The sequence below is a fragment of the Tachyglossus aculeatus genome, unplaced genomic scaffold (assembly GCF_015852505.1).
Source record: "Tachyglossus aculeatus isolate mTacAcu1 unplaced genomic scaffold, mTacAcu1.pri SUPER_30, whole genome shotgun sequence".
In the NCBI taxonomy this organism is placed as follows: domain Eukaryota; kingdom Metazoa; phylum Chordata; class Mammalia; order Monotremata; family Tachyglossidae; genus Tachyglossus; species Tachyglossus aculeatus.
The window spans coordinates 7,047,911-7,054,155 of NW_024044837.1; the positions used below are offsets into that span (position 1 = coordinate 7,047,911).

Genomic DNA, 6,245 nt, shown 5'->3' on the forward strand with positions numbered 1-6,245 from the left:
TTATTTATAGTTTACTGTGTACAGAGCATTGAACAGAGCACTTGGTACAGTAAAATATAACAATGGACAGACACATACCCTGCCCACAACAAGATGGGAAACAGAGACCAATATAAATAAATAAATTACAGATATGTACATAAGTGTTATGAGGCTGGGAGGGGAATGAATAAAGGAAGCAGGGAAGGGTGTAGGAGAAGAGGAAAGGAGAAATTAGTTAGGGAAGCCCTCTTGGAGGAGATGTACCTTCAATAAGGCTTTGAAAGGGGGAAAGTAATTGTCTGTCAGATTTGAGGAGGGAGGGATTCCAGTCCAAAGGAAGGACATGGGCCAGGGGTCAGCGACAAGATAGAAGATATCGAGGTACAGTGGGAAGGTTGGCATTGTAGGAGTGAAGTGTGAGAGCTGGGTTGTAGTAGGAGAGTGGTGAGACACTTGCCCTGGCATGAAGCTGAAGCTCCTGGCACGTTAGAAGTGGAGGGACTGGAGGTAATTCCAAAGCTTCATGCAGCCAAGGATAGTACATGAAGAAAGTTCTTCGGGAAAAAAATCTGCCACAGGGAATCTGCCTCGGGGAAACCTGACATTAAGAACCAACCAGAGTCCACATCATTGGAATTAGATTAACTATTTTAATGTCAAGTATTTCTATTCCCACTTACAAACCTGTCACCAAAAGATTCTACATAACTTCATTGCCTTCACTCTCAGGAGGCAGGTCAGCAGCAAGGAAAGGAAAGAAGGAATAGCAGGGTGCTAACTGCAAACTAGGTGGACTTCAGGTCAATCAATTGCATTTATTGAGTGCTCACTGTGTGCAGAGCACTGCACTCAAATCTTGGTAGAGTACAGTACGACAGATTTGGAAGACATGTTCCTTTCCCACAAGGAGCTTAAAGTCTAGAGAAGACGTGGCAACATACAGGAAGGCATTACCACCCAGCAAAAATAATCAATTCAACATGCTTTAAGATTAACCACATAATGTTCTGCAGTCTATGCAAAACAATCTTGAGGAAGCTTTCCTTTTTAAGGTAAGCTTCAGTTCAAAATAATCACCAGTCTTCATCAGATAATGGGAAGGAAGAGATAATGGGAATGAAAATGTAACACTGAAAGAAAACTCCTGCAAAGAAAATTCTCCTGTTTCATCAGAAATGATACAGCACCTTGGCAGTTGCATTTGAAAGGCAAGAGAGTTCCATAAATAAAAAGTTAGGAAAGAAAGGACACATGGAGTGTGCAGATAGAAAGCGATTCAACTAACGGGCTTACCCACAAAACTTCCTCACCAAATAGAAAGACAGGATTCACTGGAAACGCCATAAAGAGAAAAGTCTGCAGAGTCAGATAATTTGGCAATCTGAATAGAAAAGAAAATCAGACACTGTGCTCAGTTGTTACTGAGCAGAGAAGAAATCTTTCACTGAAATTTCTCTCAATAAAGAACTCTCTTTGGCAGTGTTCTGGTTAATAATATCCTCTATTCCCTGCTCGTTGTGGGTAGGGAATGTGTTTGTTTATTGTTGTATTGTACTTTCCCAAGCGCTTAGTACAGTGCTCTGCACAAAGTAAGCGCTCAATGAATATGATTGACTGAATGGATAATATTGTGGGAAGGGAATGTATCTACCATCTCTGTTAGATTGTACTCTCCAAAGTGGTTAGTGTAATGCTGTGTACAAAGTTAAGCATTTAATAAATATTACTGATTGATTGATTGATATTTAAGGAGCACTTGACATGCAAAACTCAGTGGCAAGTGCTAGGGTTCGTAACTACCATCTCTATTGTACTCTCCATAGTGCTTATTACAGTGCTCGTAGCATAACAGTAAGTGCTCAGTAGTGTATGAAAATTGGAAATACAGTCAAATATCAATATTTCTCCTTTACAAAAGTGTAAAAGATCTGTTCATTTTCCATGCTTATCAGTAGCATTTCCTTTAGACTCTATCAGGAAATGGATCATTTTCTATTATTGCCCTGAGGTTAATAAAATCTCTTTCCTACAGATATGTTATAGTTCAAATGATTAAGCTGAATTAAGCTTCATCAATACATATTTTACTTTTTTATCATACTGATTAATTCAGCGTTCAGTTTTATTTGTAAAGAAGGTTTCTTCTGAAGATTTTCCAAAAAGCTTCCTTCACATTGTTGTTCCTCAGGCTACAGATAAGGGGATTTAGCATGGGACTCACAGAGGTATAGAACACTGCTATTATTTTCGATTGTTCCACAGATGTATCAGTTGGGGGTCTTACATACATTCAGAAAAGAGTTCCATAGAATACAGTCACCACTATCAAATGTGACCCACAGGATGGAGAAGGCTTTCCTCCTTTCCTCAGCAGAGCATACCCTCAAAACGCCTATCAGAATGAAAATGTATGAAATGATGATGATCAAGAGTGAGTTGGAGAGCTTAAAGCTGGCCACTAGAAAACATTGGTATTTCCTTGATGAAAGTATCATAGTAAGCTAGTCTTTTGAGAGGGGTATCAGCGCAATAGAAATGGTTGATTGTGTTGGAGTCACAGAACATGAAGTGATACATCCACATGGTTTTCATCAGCCCGCTAAGAAATCCATATATATATATATGGAGCAACAACTAAGCGTAGACATATGGCCCTCGTCATTCTGCTGTGGTAAAGCAGGGGTCTACAGATGGCCATGCACCTGTCGTAGGCCATAACAGCCAGCATTTAGCATTCTGTAATCACCATGGTGATGAAGAAATAACACTGCGCTAAACAGGAAGCCAAAGAAATGGTTTTCTTTTCTGAGAAGAAATCCATCATCATTTTGGGAGTGGTGACATTTGTGGAATAACAAAGATACAGAAAGGACAAACTCAGGACAAAAAAGTACCTGGGGGTGTGTAGTCAAGAGTCTATCCAGATCAGCATAAGCAACTCAAGGTTTCTTCCTGCTGTGATGAGGTAGATAAATAGAAAGAGCACAAAGAGTACAGACTGTAACTCTGGACGATCCATTAGCCCCATCAGAATAAATTCCATGACCAGGATGCCATTTCTCTGGGACACTTCATAATGTGTTGGCATAATGTGCTCTGATAAATTAAAACAGAGAAAAAAGATGAGGATTCTATCAACCTAAGTATTCTCTGACTTCTTTCTCTCTCCCACTCACATGAAAGCACTTCAAGGAATCTCGGTTCATCTTTAAAGATGGGTGATGGCTTGCATAATTACAGGCTGGAAAAGCCAACTTCACTCATCCATTCGGGCTGAGATAACTATTATAAAAATAATTGTGGTATCTGTTATGTGCTTACCTTGTGCCAAGAACTGTGCTTAGCTCTGGGAAAGCAGCAAGATAGAGTTCCTGTCACAGATGGGACTCACTGTCCAACAGGAGAGAAAATAGGTATTGAATCCCCATTTTACAGATGAAGAAAGTGAAGCACAGGGTAGTTAAGAGACTTGTCCAAGGTCACACAGCCGGCAAGGGGCAGAGCTGGGGTTTGAACCTGGATCCTCTGACTCCCTGACCTATGCTTTTGAGGCTTGGGGCCCATGCCTTTGACACTAAGGCTTGCTACTTCCTTCTCCACCATTATATTGAAATTTTCCCCGTGCTATGCCTGATTTTTGAAAGAACCGGTAGAATCCTAGAATTCCCAATGCTAGAAATGTTAAGGGATTCTCTGAAAGCTTAAAATATTCCCAGAGAAGAAGTCAGTATCGCTGTAGGCTGTGTTAGTTCTTCAGAGTAACAGGGCACTTGTTAGCTTAAAGTTAATGATACGTATGATATTTCCTAAGTCTTTACTTCATGTTAAGCACTGTCTAAGGGTTGGAGTGGATAAGAGATAATCAGATCAAATACAGTTCCTTTCCCACAGAAAGCTCACGGTCTGAGTAGAAGGGAGAACAGGCATTGCATTCCCATTTTGCAGCTGAGGAAAATGAGACACAGCAAAGTTAAATGATTCGTCCGAGGTCACACAACAGGCAAGTAGCAGAGCTGGGATTAGAACCAAGTCATCTGACTCCCAGACCCATGTTCTTTACACTAAGCTATTCTGCTTCTCAGTGACCCTTTTCCCAATACTCTTCTCCTTATTTTCATTCTTCTCCCTCTAATTTATCTTCCTCTCCAAGCCGGTATCCAACCTGTTCAGGATCAAACTTAGGTGTCATCTCTCTCCCTCTTCTTTCCATCAGTGTTAGCTAGAGAAGCAGTGTATCTCAGTGGAAAGAGCCCGGGCTTGGGAGTCAGAGGTCATGGGTTCTAATCCCGGCTCTGCCACTTGTCAGCTGTGTGACTTTGGGCAAGTCAGTTAACTTCTCTGTGTCTCAGTTACCTCATCTGTAAAATGGGGATTAAGACTGGGTGCCCCATGTGGGACAACCTGATTACCTTGTATCCCCCCAGCGTTTATAACAGTGCTTGGCACATTAAGGATTTTGCTCTATATCTTAGATTTGTTTTCCTAAGTGCATTACCTGGGAGAGTTCATACTGAAACTTCTAAGTCAACCAACTCAGCTATTAGGAGTCTTTCTGCTGTTAGCAAATCCACAGGGAAGAGAACCATGATATCATTATAATTATCATTATTATTAACATGCTCTGTTGCCAGGAAGAGGCTTGATAATAAGTAAATCCAAGGTAATCACCACACCAAATTTAACATGACTTCTCTTCACCTCCCTCCCTCCTGTAGTTCAAGTGGAGAAGTAACTCTCAAGGCCCTACTGAGAGCTTCAAGGCCCTACTGAGAGTTCAAGGCCCTACTGAGAGCTCACCTCCTCCAGGAGGCCTTTCCAGACTGAGCCCCTTCCTTCCTCTCCCCCTCGTTCCCCTCTCCATCTCCCCCATCTTTCCTCCTTCCCTTCCCCACAGCACTTGTATATATGTATATATGTTTGTACATATTTATTACTCTATTTATTTATTTATCTTACTTGTACATATCTATTCTATTTATTTTATTTTGTTAGTGTGTTTGGTTTTGTTCTCTGTCTCCCCCTTCTAGACTATGAGCCAGCTGTTGGGTAGGGACTGTCTCTATGTGTTGCCGACTTGTACTTTCCAAGCACTTAGTACAGTACTCTGCACACAGTAAGCACACAAAAAATACGATTGATTGATTGATTGAAAGGCTGATCTATCAAAGGCTGATCAAAGGTTGAGCAGTCAGGTTGTTATTGCTGTTGCTTTCTTAGCTGCCTCCTTATTTTCTGGGAAGTACATTCCTTCCTAACTGGGTAGAGGAGAAAAAGAATGGATGAAGCATGCCATGTCTGAATATCCCAGCTTCTGTGAGACAGTGGAATTTCTCAATGGATTTTGTTTGTTCCATTAATGATGTCTTCACCTGGAAGCTGAGAGAAGAACTAGCAAGATGTTAAAGGATGACTATTTAATCTGCTGTGCAAAGATACTGACCTAGAGTTATGTAAGGACTGCAACAATCCCCTTGATTTATTTTTCTTCCACTGACCTTTTGAGGAAAGAACAGCGGAGATTGGTGGACCAGAACTGACAGGCCAAGAATGGAAGTTGTGGAGTGTGCTATATTTTCACACACAGAGGAGAATATTATCTGTTTCCACATTCTCATCCCTCTTCTAATCTTTACTACCTTCTTTCCTGCTTGTGGCCTCCATTTATATGGCTTCTGTTCTCCCTCTGCCTCCTGTCATTCCTCATATCTTTTTAGAGCTCCCTTCTCCCTTCCCACAAATAGTTCCACCCAGATCCTTCTCCTGTTGTCCTCACATTCATGAGACTTCTCTCTTAATTGCGTCTCTTCTCTGTTTATTTCACAAGACTACTATATTGCTAATAAAATGTCAAGAAAACAAAATCTATTAAAAGCTATAAGAGGTGATGATGATGACAATGGAATTTATGAAACACTTATACATGTCACGCACTGTACTAAGTGCTAGGGTAGATACGATTATCAGGTTAGACCTGCCCCAGTGGGGCTCACAATTTAAGGAACTGGGTGATAACGTCTGTATTTTTTAATTCCATCATTCCCTTAATTAAAATAGAAATGATATTCTGTGTCTTCTTGCCTGGATTATTTTTAAACTGTAAGTCCTAGAGATGGAGAACTGCTTTTTGTAGTTAATTAGGTTTTTAAAAAATTAAGTTAGTATAATGAGGTAGAGCAATACCATGATCAGGTAGGTATATATACATTTGTGATTCAATTTTTGTGGACCAAGCATATTCATGGACATGAAGAGAAGACATTTCA

At 40.5% G+C, this 6,245-nt stretch overlaps 1 pseudogene; it reads right to left on the bottom strand.

The window, feature by feature from the left end:
- Positions 1-2,104: 2,104 nt before the first annotated feature.
- On the bottom strand, positions 2,105-2,809 carry LOC119921754 (annotated as a pseudogene).
- Positions 2,810-6,245: the final 3,436 nt, after the last annotated feature.